This window comes from Ailuropoda melanoleuca, chromosome 9 (assembly GCF_002007445.2).
Source record: "Ailuropoda melanoleuca isolate Jingjing chromosome 9, ASM200744v2, whole genome shotgun sequence".
Taxonomy (NCBI): domain Eukaryota; kingdom Metazoa; phylum Chordata; class Mammalia; order Carnivora; family Ursidae; genus Ailuropoda; species Ailuropoda melanoleuca.
The window spans coordinates 19,932,666-19,948,665 of record NC_048226.1 but is presented as its reverse complement, the minus strand read 5'-3'; the positions used below and the strand labels follow the sequence as shown (position 1 = coordinate 19,948,665).

Genomic DNA, 16,000 nt, shown 5'->3' with positions numbered 1-16,000 from the left:
CCTTGCAGGCAGGAAGCAAGGGGGAAGCAAGTAAATAAAATCCTGGACAATCTCACTAAGAGCCACCAGCTTAGAGAGGAACAGAAGGGAGACAGCTGAAGGTAACTTCCAAAGACTACATCGAATTTTCCCTAACACCTCCATGTCATCCCAGAGATGAAAAAAATGTTCTGACTCCTGCCGAGAGGAAAGTAAAAAACTCTTTCATGGTTATAGATGGGAAATGTTTAAAAATGACAATGTAAAAGCAATCGTCTTCTGAATTGGACAGGATGGAATGGGAAATGGGAAGATGGACAAATGCATTCATTCCTCATGTGTCTTGGAGGGGACTCACTAAGATAGGGCCTAACAGTGGTAAACCTAGAAGCAAGAGCATTTCAGGTTGGTCTGTAAAGGAAAACATAACAACAAAAACAAACCAAAAAAAAAAAAAAACCAACTAAAAATAAGAATATGAGAAATCAAACTCAGGAGATAGAAGGGAAAATGTGGGGTTTTTTTCCACTTTCATAACAAGAAAACAGTAGATAGAATTTAGGAATTGCTAAGTTAAGAAAGAGAATGTTGTATATAATAAATACATAGGTTTAGATGAGTAACCACTGGAAAAACTCAAAGCAGACTCTAAATAATCCAATGTACCAGAAGGGAAACAACACAGACACACCCAAATTAACAAAAAAGAAAAAGAAAAACAGGAAATATGCACTTAGAAAGATAAACCATCCAGGGTGATAAAATTAGGACCCAATATATCTGTGATATCAACAAGTGCAAATGACACAAAATTAGTGTTACTGGCAAAGGACACAATACATCCAGAAAGTACAAGAGAATCCAATTTAAAAAACTATTAGAAACAGAGTATTTAGCACATCGACAACTTACAAAATCTAAAAATATCTTCTCTTCCTATAAACAAACAAAAACAGACAACACGGGCTGAAAAGAGCTCATTGACAATAACACCTGGAAAGAATGGCATAGTGGGGAATTGACATAAGCAGACTGGGCTGAACATCTACGCAGAAAACGTGACAGCTCTCCCATGGGGCACAAAACAGAAAGGAAAAGTAATAGCATGTCCTTTCACAGGAAGATCTAATACTGTAAAGTTATTAATTAATTCTCCCTAAATTAATTCATAAATTCACTGCAAACCTGGTAAAATATCAAGAGGATCGGGGACTTGTTGTGGAACTTGAGAAAATGATACCACTGGTAAATCTGAAAAAACAAACATGTGACAATTACCAGGTGTGGCAGCTTATGCTTTCTGATGACTCCCCCTACAATATTGCCCATCCCACCTGCTTCTTCGTAGTGTGACCTGGCCTCCCCCCCACATCCAGACTCAGGGGCCATGTCCCTCCCCTTGAATGCAGGCAAGCTTGTGACTGCTTCAACCAATGGTGTGCAGAGGGAATGACACCACGGGACTTCTGAGACCAGGCTAGAAAAAGCCATTGGCTTCCATCTGGTGGTCTTGGGACACTTACTTTGAGAGGAGTAACCATAATGTAGGAAGCCTAACCACCTTGAGACCACAAGCTGAAGAGGCCACAAGGAGGCCCATGGCTGGGCTCTCAGCTGTCAGCCAGGAACAAGGGTTGGCATGTGAGTGAGCACATCCAGCCCAGCTGAGCCTTCGGATGACTCCAACCCCAGCTGACATTTCAACCAATCACATGGGACAAGAATCACCCTGCAGAGCCCATCCAACTTCCTCACTGAAAAACTCATGAGCAAAATAAAACACTTGTCTTCAGTGGCTAACTTTGAGGATAATCTGTTATGCAGTAAGAGTAACTGGAATTACAAGTAAATTCTGTGAAAAAGAACTAGGGGGAAAAAAAGAAAGAACCAAGGAGGAAGCAGCCCTATCACATTTTAAAACATAATGAATCAAAGTCCATTCATTAATTCTTTTAACAAATGTATAGTGAGTGCCTACAGGTCCAGTGCAGGCCAGGCTTTACAGACACAATGGTATACAACATGCTTATCTTTAAGCGGGATTTAGATTTTAGTGACACAGACAAACAAATTTAATTTCAGGTCATATTAGGTGCTTTGAAGGAAAATAAAAATCTAGATAACAAAGTAGGAAATGCTCTTAAAATACGGTGGTTAGCACAGGACTCTCTGAGGACGTTAACAATGGAGCCGAGACCACTGAACGGTTTGGGGCTTTCTCACTTACTTGCCAGGTTTGTAAACTGCGCTGCCTGTTTTGGGGGGGAAATTCGCAAAATCTACGTCAATCTAAAATGCAGGTACCCCTCAACCTAAAATTTGTTGGCTAGGAAATGCCCCGCGAAGATTCTTCCTCAAGCCAGTGTATGCTTTCAAGTATGTTTTCACAGAAATGAAAATCACCACAGTGTGGGATCAATAGGAGCTTATTAAATAAATTATGCTGTAGTCACTCAATAGAGCACCGTGAAGATTCTAGAAAAAGCAGACGAGCCATATACACAAAGAGCTGCAAGATACATGACAATAAAAAAGAGAACAGTACACACAGCATCTCTCCCTCTGACTCACCCTTGGTCAGAAAGAAACCCTCTTGGGGCGCCTGGGTGGCACAGCGGTTAAGCGTCTGCCTTCGGCTCAGGGCGTGATCCCGGCGTTATGGGATCGAGCCCCACATCAGGCTCTTCAGCTATGAGCCTGCTTCTTCCTCTCCCACTCCCCCTGCTTGTGTTCCCTCTCTCTCTGGCTGTCTCTATCTCTGTCGAATAAATAAATAAAAATCTTTAAAAAAAAAAAAAAGAAAGAAAGAAAGAAACCCTCTTTCCTCAGGGACACCTCTAGGGAGCAGAGGAAGGCTATGACTTCTATTTTGTACCCCTCNAAAGAAAAAGAAACCCTCTTTCCTCAGGGACACCTCTAGGGAGCAGAGGAAGGCTATGACTTCTATTTTGTACCCCTCTGAATCACTTTTTCCAACAAGCTCCTGTACAAGTTTCCCTTTTGTCTGATAAATGCCCACAGGGGTTCTCTAGGCTGTGACAGGTTCTCTCCAAAGAAAGAATCAAGGTTGCCAGGAAGGTTTGTTTTCTCTTTGGGTAGTCTCTGTAGTTTCAAAAACTAAGCCCATGGGTTTTAAATTTAAAAAAAAAATTTTTTTTTTCAAGAAGAAAAGCGCTAACAACAAAATATGAAATTGTGTTCAAATACATTCTATGTATTGTTAAGTATAGGAAAACCTACAAAACCTCACCGCCGACAGCACCACGATGAGTAGCGTGCTACACGCTCCCAGCACGTCCATGCTGGCTAGAGTGACACTACTGTGGTTATCCGGAACCACACCGGTCAGCTGGTTCTCCACCCATTCTCAGATCCCCCACTCCAGCCACGCTGGCCCTTACCCAATCAGCTCAGAACAGGAGAAGAAAAGATGCACACCAAGCCCGCCCGATTTACCCTCCTGAGGGCAGCCCACTTGCCCAAAGTTTCCTCTTTCCAGAGCTCAGTATGATGTGGGTGGCCCCGAGTAAGTCAAACACACCCCTGGTCACAAATGGAACAATTTGTTCTTTTTTTTTTTTATAATAATATTTTTTATTATATTATGTTAGTCACCATACAGTACATCCCCGGTTTTTGATGTAAAGTTCCATGATACATTACTTGCATATAACACCCAGTGCACCATGCAATATGTGCCCTCCTTAATACCCATCACCAGCCTATCCCATTCCCCCTCCCCCTCCGCTCTGAAGCCCTCAGTTTGTTTCTCAGAGTCCATAGTCTCTCATGCTTCATTCCCCCTTCTGATTACCCCCCCTTTCTTTATCCCTATCTTCTCCCACCGATCTTCCTACTTCTTATGTTCCATAAATGAGTGGAACCATATGATAATTGTCTTTCTCTGCTTGACTTATTTCACTTAGCATTATCTCCTCCAGTGCCATCCATGTTGCAGCAAATGTTGAGAATTCGTTCTTTTTGATGGCTGAGTAATATTCCATTGTATATATGGACCACATCTTCCTAATCCAGTCATCTGTTGAAGGGCATCTCAGCTCCTTCCACAATTTAGCTATTGTGGACAATGCTGCTAAGAACATTGGGGTGCATATGGCCCTTATCTTCACTATGTCTGTATCTTTGGGGTAAATACCCAGTAGTGCAATGGCTGGATCATAGGGTAGCTCAATTTTTAACTTTTTAAGGGACCTCCACACTGTTTTTCAAAGTGGCTGTACCAACTTACATTCCCACCAAGAGTGTAAAACGGATCCCCTTTCTCCACGTCCTCTCCAACATTTGTTGTTTCTTGCCTTGTCAATTTTTGCCATCCTAACTGGCGTAAGGTGGTATCTCAATGTGGTTTTGATTTGAATTTCCCTGATGGCTAATGATTTTGAACATTTTTTCATTTGTCTGTTAGCCATTGTGAAAAAGTGTCTGTTCATATCTTCTGCACATTTTTTGATTTGTTTATTTGTTTCTCACGTATTGAGTTTGAGAAGTTCTTTGTAGATCTTGGATACAAGTCTTTTATCGGTAGCATCATTTGCAAATATCTTCTCCCAATCCGTGGGCTGCCTCTTAGTTTTTTGGACTGTTTCCTTGGCTGTGCAGAAGCTTTTTATCTTGATAAAGTCCCACCAGTTCATTTTTTCTTTTGTTTCTCTTGCCTTTGGAGATGTGTCATGAGAAAAGTTGCTGTGGCTGATGTCGTAGAGGTTGCTGCCTATGTTCTCCTCTAGGATTTTGATGGATTCCTGTCTCACATCGAGGTCTTTCATCCATCTGGAGTTTATCTTTGTGTATGGTGTGAGAGAGTGGTCAAGTTTCATTCTTTTGCATGTAGCTGTCCAACTTTCCCAGCACCATTTATTGAAAAAGACTGTCTTTTTTCCACTGGATGTTTTTTCCTGCTTTGTCAAAGATTAGTTGCCCAAAGAGCCGAGGGTCCATTTTTAGGTTCTCTATTCTATTACAAATGGAACAATTTGTTCTTCACCCCTGCCTCTGCCCTCATCCCCCATCACAGTGCCCCCAATCCCTGGCATGAGTGTGATGGCTTCCCCCCTAGAAAGGAACTACTTTTGCCAAGAGTAATAAACATTTACTCTGAGACTTTGTTGCAAGATCTTTCAGGGTGCCCACCTGGCTGACTCCTGCACATTTCTGGCTTCCCCACCTTCTCCAATTTTCCTGTCACGAACACCATGTCTTCTTCCATTCAAGGCTCTGTCCTCTGACATTCTCTCTCCCCTGGCTTCAGCCCTACACAGGCGGCTCCCTAGTCCCACACCTGGATGTCAGCTCCCTACATGGAGTGCTGTCAACATTCACTCTCGTTAGCCACTCCCAGTGTGACTTGGGAAGCCGTGCCATCATAGGGCACAAACTGGGACACCCGGCTCAGGCCCCAAAGCCCTCCATCCTGCAACCGAAGGGCTGGCTGCTTGCCCCTGACCACCTGGAAGTGCGTAACACACAGTGTCTTCCTTCCTCCGAGCTTACAAGTTTGTCCTCCTGCAAATAACCCACCAGTTCCTCACCATGGGCAAGCCAGCACATCAAGAGCTAGCTTCACTTCTTTATAAAGAACACAAATGTGAAAGGTTAGTCCTTCTAAAGCACTGCTTGTGTTGTGTCAGGAATCTGCCAGGAAGCTCCTCATTACCACACCCGGCAGGCACCAGCCCCACACGCACCCCCCAACTCCTACCCATCACCTTCCCCTTAGGTCCCCATGTTAAGGCAGGGTCCCTGGCCCAGGCTTCCTGTAGCGTGAGGTCCCACTGGGCTTCCCAGAGCTCTTTAAGGCCAGCCGACTTAGATCAATACCGCCCTCCGTGACCCTGACTATGACTCTCAAGGAGCAAGATGGGGGGGGGGGTTGGTTTCTTTCTCTAAAAGCCCAGAGCCACATACAAACTGACCTACCCCTTTCCCCGCAACCAGTTTCGCGGTCAGAGGTCACAAGGAGCAGAGCAGCAATGGAGACACGCACAATTCCCATCACAGGCCCCTCTCCCACTGCCCCCAAAGCCACCCACATACTTGGATCTAGGTAATTAAGAGCCCGTTCACGAGACTGCCGGTGGAATAAAGCTGCCCCGTAGGATCCAGAGTCTCCAGCACCCAGGACAGGAGAGGCTGGTAGGACTGCTTTATATCCACACACACTTATCGTTCACCTCAATGGGCAGTGTGTAGCACTCACTGGGGGCCGAAGGGGAATAAATCACAGTTCATTTACAGGATGTGCAATTTAAGTATACCTGCAGTGACCTTGCTCCACTGATTGGACCATGAGAAAAGAGCCCATTTCCTCCACAAGCACATTCTGAACAACCAAGTCCCTACTGCTTCCCCCTTATCTGAGAGCCCTGCTGCCTAGAGATCTGTGCTGATCGCTTTTGTGTATTTCAGAATGTTGAGTGTTAACGCTGTTATACACTCGGATCGTTTGAACGGGTAAAATGGCGACTTTCTCTATTTTTAGTTGTTCACAGCATAGTCTGGTTTGGAGACAGAACTCAGGTTTGAGCCCCACCTTCCACAGATGATAAAAATCAGTCTCAGAGAAGTCGTTCTCCTGGTCATTCCAGAACACCTTTTCTTGAACGCCCACCTGTGCCAGGCGATGACTGGCTCTTGTAAATTCACCCGTTCCTGAAAGGTGGAGATGGGTACAGAGGCTTCTTGCAAGAGGAGCAGAGGAGAGGGAAAACGGACCATGGAGGGGGGGGTTACTCTGAGGGCAGGGTGTCACCTGTGTGATTCCTGCCCTCCCTGTTCAGCAGCCTGCTGAAGCCACCCCACCGGGATTATGGCTCTGCTGTTTCCCATGCCCGGGGGCTGCTGCTCCCGCCCTGGCATCTGGGTCCCCCAGGTAGAACAGGTAAAGCAATATGGATCTCCAAACACACTCAATCCATGCCCACCGTGAGCATGCCACGAGAGACAATGAGGCCCATGCGACCAGTGCCACCCCCCAGGGCCCAGGCTCACTACACGCCCTCTCCCTTACTGTACAAGACCAACCTCTCCCACCACCTCATTTCCACCCTCTGCAGCACATCCCGCCCAACCTTTCCCCCAGGCAGAGCTTCTTAGACAATCTCCAATCTACAAAATGGGAAAAGAGATGACTCAATGCTCATGGGATAGCTGCAAGTTGTAAATGAGTTCACGTGTAAAACCTGTAGGATAGCGTCTGGCAAAAAAGTAAGGATTCAACACGTGTTAGCTCTTTTTTTTTTTTTTTTTTTAAGATTTCATTTATCTATTTGACAGAGAGCACTTGCAGGGGGGAGCAGCAGGCACAGGGAGAGGGAGAAGCAAACTCCCCACGGAGCAGGGAGCCCGATGTGGGGGCTCCATCCCAGGACCCTGGGATCATGACCTGAGCCAAAGGCAGACACTTCACCAACTGAGCCACCCAGGCACCCTCCCATGTTAGCTCTTGAGGCTGTTCTGATTACAGGTTCCATCATGCAGGCAAAGCAGGGCCACTCTATCAGTGCTCACCTGAGAAGGGCTCCTCGGAACTGGAAAACGCTGCCTGTGCCACTGTACTGCGCAGACCTGTGCTCCGTCTGGTTGAAGCCCGGCTGTCTGTGTGGCTCCTCATCCTCGGCCCATCAGAATGGAAAACAATCTTCATCCCTCTGTGTCTCCTGCTACCCAGACCCCCTCCAGATGTCTCCGCTATATCACTTCCTGCTGCTGTTGTAACAAGTTACCGCAAACTCAGTGCACTCAGTGAGTCACTCACTCAGTGACTGGCAGCCAACAGATTATCCTAAAGATCCGGACATCAGAAGCACAAGATCACGCTCACCGAGCTGAAGTCAAGGTGTCAGCTGGCCTCGTTCCTTCTGGAGGCTCGAGAAGAGACCCCATTTCCTTGCCTTTTCCAGCTTCCAGAGGCCGCCAGCATTCCTCAGCTTGTGGTCCTTCGCCCCATCATCACTCCAGCATCTTGCTTCCACCATCACATCTTCTCACGCTGACTCAGACTTCCTGCTCCCTCTGATAAGGATCTCTGTGATTACGTCAGGCCCACCTGGATGATCCAGATAAGGTCTTCATCTCAAGTCCCTTAACTTAATAGCACATGCAAAACCCCTTTTACCACACCAGGCACACACCACAGGCTCCAGGGATTAGGACATGGACATCTTTGGGGGACCATCTATTAGCCAACCACACTGGCCTACCACATCTGACATACTCAGCTTTTCTCATTCTGAATAGTTGGGTTGGTCCAAACCGCCTAACCCACCATACTGAAGCTCAGCATGACACTGCATATTCGCACTTTTAAAGATAACTCTGGCCAACGTGTGAAGGACAGACGGGGAGTGGGGGAACCAAAGCAGAAGTGGAGAAGCCAGTTGGGGGCTACAGAAATATTCTGGGTAAGAGATATATACGGTAAGCTGGAGAATCAACAGGACTCTGTGACCACCAAGATGCTGGGTTAACTGGTTTGAGGAGCTGGGTGAGAACAGAGAAGAAATGTGTGTGGAGGGGATGATGAGGAATTTCGGGCTGGGGCATCCTGAATTTGAGGCGCCTGTGACATGTCCAAGTGCAGACAGGAAGGTGGCAGCGGGATGTTTGGGGAGGAGGGAGGTAAGGGTCTCAAGTGTGAAGAACTCCGCGAGTGACAGAAGTGCCCCCTAGCGCAGGGAGAGGGGAGCCTGGGCCAAGTAATGACCTGCTGTGAAACGGAGCTCATTCTGCCCCTTCCCCCATCTTTTGGTGTCAGCCCTGCCCTTCGGCATTGTCCCCTGCAGAGGCGTCCCTCACAGAGCAATGTGATTGCTCCCAGGGAGCGTGGCTTGGCCCCTCACTGCCTCTGCCCCCAACTCACCTAGTTTTGGGTAATGTTGAGGGTCCTGGTACTGGGCTCTGGTCTCCGCAGGCCCCAGCTATGGATGGTCTATCCTATGGCCTCTTCTAGAGGAGTATCTCTGCCCATCATTGAGGCGCCCTGACTCTCTTTCCTATCTCCCTTTAACATGTCTCATTCACATCCACATGGAAACTTCCAGAGGTCTTTATTCCACACACAAGCCATGAGAAATCCCAGGCCTCTAGACCAGAGGTCAGAAAACTATGGCCCTTGGGCCAAACCTGGCCTGCTTTGTTTCTGTGATCAAATTTTTGTTAGAAATGGCTATGCCCATTCATTTATGAATTGTCTAGTGCTGCTTTGGTGGGAGAAGGGCAGAGCCGAGTATCTCAAACGTAGACCATCTGGCCCACAAATCTCTGGTCTAGATATTTCCTTTTCCCTTCCTCGTAAGTGCTACCTTATGGCTCCTGCACCAGGCTGGAGGACGTGGATGGTAAGGGGACCACCAGCCTGAGTGCTCACGTTCTCACCCAGATGGCTTCTATCATGTGGAGTGGGGTGCTGTCATGTTTGGCACCGTCTCAGCGACTCAAGAAGCTTCTCCTTGGGAACTCCCAACTCCTGCAAGCTCTTCCTTCCAGTCTCAGCAGGCTTTCTGCTTCTTCTTCCTTCCTGCTTCCTATTGGGTGGGCACTTCCCTTCCATCAACCGCTCTGTCCTACCAACATGGAGCACAAGGGTCAAAGAATTTCCAGGCCTTTAAACTTTGTTCTCAGTGTATGAAGGAAGGCTCCTGGAAGTCAGAGGTTTCTTTTCACTCGCAACAAAGCATGGTTTTCATGAGGATAGTCTCTCTAGAGACTCAGCAAAGTGTTGGGACTCAAAGCTGAGTAATGAGTGCATTGTTCTAGGGAGAGTACCTGCTATTTCCCCAAAGCAATGAATGTTCTTGAATGAATGGGTGGAAGAGCTGCAGGGTAGCATGATTTACGGGAAGTTAAAAAAATGGGCCAATTTAAATTCTCAAAAACATTATTCTTGCAATAACTCGAGTGAGGTCCAGAAAGTTTATGCCAAGTGGTAGGAAGAGGGGTATGGAACAGGACTTGGAAAATGGGGGCAGGACTCAAGGAGACCCAGCAGGACTTCAGCTCTGCTATCCAGTCTCAGACTACGTGAACTGCTCCTCGAGTGTTCTCCTGCCAATGCGTTTAGTTTGGGTGAGAGGGAAGAAAGAGAAGACCATTTGAAGTAATGGGAAAAAGGTTAAGATTAGTTACTGGCAGAGGAACCAGAGGGAAGGGTCTCCCATCCAGGGATCCAGGAGAGAAGGCTTGAGAGATGGATAAGCTCATTTACATGGATGAGCCCCCAGACCACAGATCCCAAGAGGAAAAGCAAGAAATGGGACCTAAAGAAGGTAACTCAAGGCCATCTACAGATTTACAGATGGATGTCAGGTCCCCGGGCCCTCAGGCCCCCCAGGCCACCAGTACTTCCAGCACTGGTGTGTGTTTGCAGGCAGAAACCAAAATAATGCTGTATGCACCAAAGAAAGGAGCTTTCTGCCTTGTCCATTTCTACAAATAGAAGTCATGCCCCAGAGTGGACACTCTTCAGGGTAGCCTAAGATAAGGAGGAGAGGCAGCTAACCTAACCACAGCCCAAGTGCTCAAAGGAATAGCTGCAAGGGGGCGCCTGCGTGGCTCAGTCGGTTAAGCATCTGCCTTCAGCTCAGGTCATGATCTCTGGGTCCTGGGATCGAGCCCCCGCAGCGGGCTCCCTGCTCAGCGGGGAGCCTGCTTCTCTCTCTCCCTCTGCCACTCCCCTTACTTGTGCTCTCTTGCTCACAAATAAATAAAATCTTTTTTTTTAAAAGATTTTATTTATTTATTTGACAGAGAGAGACAGCCAGCGAGAGAGGGAACACAGGCAGGGGGAGTGGAAGAGCAAGAAGCAGGCTCCTGGCAGAGGAGCCTAATGTGGGGCTCGATCCCAGAATGCCAGGATCACGCCCTGAGCCGAAGGCAGACGCTTAACGACTGCGCCACCCAGGCGCCCCACAAATAAATAAAATCTTTAAAAAAAAAAAAAAAGGAGTAGCTGCCAGGCAATATGCCTTGCCCACATCCAGACAGAGCAAAGTCAGTTCCCATTTGATGGGAGGACAAGAACAGAGAGGAAAACATGCCAAGCACCTCTTTTAACCAACTTTCATATTCCTTACATTACAAACACCAAAGGACAACCAGGAACCACTGCACCAATAAGAAAACTCAAACACACAAAATAGGCAGATTTAGAAAAATAAACAGGCTGACCCTAGAGCAAACAGAACTCCAGGAGAAGAAGAAAACTGATGTTACTTAATTCCAACCAGTACCCTGACGTAGAAATGAAAAAGTAACGCAACCAGAAAGGAAGACAAATGCCAAGATAAATCAGCTGAAAGATGAAAAGGATCATCGCAATTTTCATTATGATTGCGGGGTAAGTGCGGAGTTCATCTCACCTGGTCTGTTGCAACCTACACGAGTCTCCAGGGAAACCCGGAAAAACAGGGGCAGACAGGTAGCCAAGCCAGAATGAAATGCGCCAACCAGCAATTAACGTCCATCTCTGCTTGGATCCCAGGCTGACCAGGGCAACCCGCACCAACTCATCAGACTGTTTATAGAAAATGTTCAGAGTGATGGTTTGCACTTGCCTTCTGTAGATTTTTCTCTTTTGAACCTGGCTGTGTAGCCTGGCTTTGGCTACATGACCAGAAAAGGTAGAAAAGATGCACTTTCAGGTAAGACTGTCGCTCCCAAATATCATGACAGTTCACAAAAGCACATCCTGTGTGATGGAGAAAGGACCCCGGGAGCTGCCCCTGGGGTGGCCCAGAGCTCTCTGATATTTGCTTGTGCTTTTCTCTCCTGCTGCACTGAACTCTCCCTGCATTAAAGCCTTCCTCGGATACACTCCGCAGTCTCCAGAATCCTTCCAATTGTCCGGCCCTGTGTCACAGCTGCAATTACTTTTTAAATCTTCCATAGATGATCCAGAAGCTGAAGCTGAAGAAATCTCTCAGATAACAAAGCGGAAGGCAAAGGCATCTAAAAAACGGGAGGACAAGCAGAGAAGCCCAGAAGATCAACACAGGTCAAACATCCAGGGAAACGGAGTTCCATGAAAGAAGAGCACACACACAAAAAAAAACCTCAAGATGTGAAAATAATCAAAGAACCAGATTTCCAGCATTAAAGAAGGGACACATAGAATAGCTAAGACCCTTCACTAAACCCTGCAGAGTATCACAACACCCAAGAACAAAGAGCAGCCCCTAGAAGTTCCCAGAAGGGAAAAACTGGCTATATTGACCAAAAAAAAAAAAAAAATGAGCCGATAGTAGGCATCGGATGTCTCTCCAGGGACACCAGACAGGAAGACAACGGTGTGCCAGCCACCAAAGAAATAACAACAGAAGGGTTGAAAATATTTAACTTTGAGGAATGGGGAAGGCAGGAGCTGAGGGATGGATTTTTGCATTTCAGTCGGTATCCTTCCATGCTATATGCATTGTAATTTCCACAAAATTAGAGAGCTGATACTTTTGTCATCACCGTCAGAATCACGATCACCACCGTAAAACAGAGAGAAAGAGGAACGAGTGCTTTCAAGAGAACATGCACCACCAGCGCTGTTTCTCCACACGGAAACATTGTTTCTCTTTCTCCTAAACGCTGATTCCATTCCCCTCACCTGAGAGGCGCCATCTGCGTGACACTCAATGGCACCTGGTAGAGCTCTTGAAGTCCCCGTGCAGTGCCTTGCTCAAGGGGTTCCCAGCTCTTTGTTTTCTTTTGTTTCTATTTTGTTGTTGTTGTTATTGATTATATAGCAACAAAAAAATAAAAAGTATCATAGACTGTATATTTTTTCAAAAAGAAAGTCCATCTTGGAAGAAGCTATTTACCAACCACCAGTTACAACAGACCGAAGCCTCCATTAATCCACTTCCTCGGTGTTATTTCCTTTCAAGAAAAAAGAGCCGGCACTGAGCCCCACCCCCATCTCGTGGCACATGGTGGGCATGGAGAGAGGACATGGGGGACACCAATGTTGAATTTGATAAAATTGGCAGGTGAAAAGCAGATGCTGTGTTCCTTTGTCTTTGTCTGAGACTGAGTCAAAAATCAGTGTCTAAAAAGGTAGTGAGTGTCCCTTTGTGAATAGCTGAAAAGAACTCTGTGGGATATAACTGAAAAAAAAAGTATGTTTTTTTCTGAAATCAGGTGATTCTGACCAGCATATGCTCTTTTGGCTAAGTAGCTTATTAACATGTTAAGTAGGTGTCATTATCATAGTCCTTTCGAATTTTGCTGAGGGTTCCAAATCTCCTTTTTAAAATCACCACCCAAGTTCACTATCAAAGCCATTATCTATAATTTCTCATCATGGATGAGAAGCCAACACTTCACTTATTATTAGATAACCTCAGTATTTTTCAAATAAAAATTTACTTTTTCATGAATTTCAAATTTTCTATATTTTTTCTATAAAAGAATGTGCTTAAATTTTAAGGTGGTAGATAATTGAGTCATAGGCTCTGTAACTGCTGATACAAAAGAAGTCATTTGTTTACATTTGCCATGCCCTGAATATATGACTGAACACTCCCCCCTCCAAAATGCCAGTATCGTCAATTCCTGTAGCCTCGTTAAATAACTGTCCACTTCACTATAACTGTACCTGTTAAGGAAAATACGATGTTTTTGTCAACAGTTAGATGTAGAGGAAATAAAAGCAGGCCATGATTATAAATTGAAACTATAGGGGCGCCTGGGTGGCACAGCGGTTAAGCGTCTGCCTTCGGCTCAGGGCGTGATCCTGGCGTTATGGGATCGAGCCACATCAGGCTCCTCTGCTATGAGCCTGCTTCTTCCTCTCCCACTCCCTCTGCTTGTGTTCCCTCTCTCGCTGGCTGTCTCTATCTCTGTCAAATAAATAAAATCTTTAAAAAAAAAAACAAAAACAAAACAAAAAAAAAAAAATAAATTGAAACTATAATTCCAAAACATGGTATCAATGTCAGGTCAGTTAAAGTGCCTAAATGCAGAAACAGAATTCGGGTATGGTGGCGACGGTGGGCCTGGAAATCAGATTTTGCTAGAAATCACACCCGGCGTCTCAAAGAAAGGGCCCAGGTGGGCACATGGGCAGGCACTCCTATGGAGCGTCCAGAAAAGCTAACAGGAGCCATTACACATACTGCCCCAGTGAGAAAGGCAAAGTGGTTTCTCCAAGGACCGGGGGCGGGGGGGGTGGTTCCTTCCTTCACCAGGCAACGTTCAGCAGCAGGTACCTGTGGAGAACCAAGGAGGGTGGGGTGCTGGGGGCCAAGAGGAAGCCCTGCCCTAGCTTTCGCTGTGTCTATCAATATCTCTCCTTCTGTTGCTGTCACCCTGACACCAGCTCTGTGAGGATCCAGCACCTCACACATGGTCTGAATTCATCAACAAATACACCAACAATATCAAGGCGTCTAAGAAACCATCATGGGCTTTAAGACATTTTCTTTACTCTTCAATAAAACCATAAGATACAGGACATTTTGACCTTTTCAAGATTCAAATTCAAAATTTCCCAATAAAAGACTGAACTATGGAGCAAAAAAATATTCTCCCTCATGCATTTAAAGTATATATACTATATAATGTTCAAAATCTATTTCCTTTTGAACTAGCCTGTCAAATTGAACCAGGGACAGAGAAAGATTCCAGAGATTTCTTCCTGAGGGGCTGCTGGGCAGGGGGTAGGAGCTGATGGAACTGAGGGGTGGGAAGGGGTGAAGGAACCTTTCGGTTTGAATGAAAAGGACAGTAATCATATCAATGATTTAATTTGGTATGCTATTAGAAAATTCAGATTGGGAGTGCCTGGGTAGCATAGTCAGTTAAGCATCTGACTCTTGGTTTCAGGTCAGGTCTTGGGATCAGGTCGTGATCTCAGGGTGGTGGGATCGAGCCCTCCATCGGGCTCTGTGCTCAGCCCAGAGTCTGCTTGAGTTACTCTCTCCCTTTCCCTCTGCCCCTCCCCCCACCACTCTTTCTCTCTCTCTCTAAAATAAATAAATAATTTTTTTTTTTTTAAATTCAGACTGATGGGGCACCTGGCTGGCTCAGTCATAGAGCATGCAACTCTTGATCTTAGGATTGTAAGTTCAAGCCCCACATTGGGTGTAGATAATACTTTTTAAAAAATAATTGAATCTTTAAAATAAAAAAAGGAAGAAAATTCAGATTGAAATAGATTGTCCAAGATGAAAATATAACCACCAGAAGAAGGGAGAAGCAGAGGAGAGGAGGGTTGGAGAATGGAATAAAAATCAACTTGAGAACAGATATGTATACAGCCACGTACACAGCATTATTCACAGTACCCAAGAGGTGGAAACAACCGAAGTGTCCACTGAAGGGTAAATGGATAAGCAGAATGCGGTACATATATACAACAGAATATTATTCAGCCTTAAAAAGAAAGGAAATTCTGTCACAGGCAATGACATAGATGAACCTTGTGGACATTATGCTGAGTAGAATAAGTCAGTCAGAAAAAAGACAAATATTGGGGCGCCTGGGTGGCACAGCGGTTAAGCGTCTGCCTTCGGCTCAGGGCGTGATCCCGGCGTTATGGGATCGAGCCCCACATCAGGCTCCTCTGCTGTGAGCCTGCTTCTTCCTCTCCCACTCCCCCTGCTTGTGTTCCCTCTCTCGCTGGCTGTCTCTCTGTCAAATAAATAAATAAAATCTTTAAAAAAAAAAAAAAAAAAAGACAAATATTACATGATTCCACTTACATGAAGCAAAATGTTTCATGTTGAATGCAGCCAAGGTAAAGGGTGAGGAGTGGCAGCTATGATAGCCAGAGGCTTAGCTAATGTCCAAACTGGAAGGAAATTCAGGATCTCTGGTCCACAATAGGTAGGGAAAGCCGGAATGGAAATCAAAGCATAAAGCTACCACCCTCAAGGAATGAACATTCAATAAATTTCTGGCACGCACATGATGTAGGAACACTCAAGCAAATAAATTAACAGAAAATTTGGTCCCAGATGGTGATATCTGGCAGCTAACAAAAGTTTTGCAAAAAAAAAAAAAAAAAAAAAGTTTT

The 16,000-nt window shown here is 45.7% G+C and overlaps 1 protein-coding gene across 1 annotated transcript in view; it reads right to left on the bottom strand.

The window, feature by feature from the left end:
• The window catches only part of FAM189A1 (family with sequence similarity 189 member A1), a gene marked incomplete at its 5' end in the record, with an annotated part of 496,657 nt that overhangs the window by 467,982 nt on the left and 12,675 nt on the right, over positions 1–16,000 (bottom strand). The gene's annotated exons all lie outside the window — the stretch shown is intronic.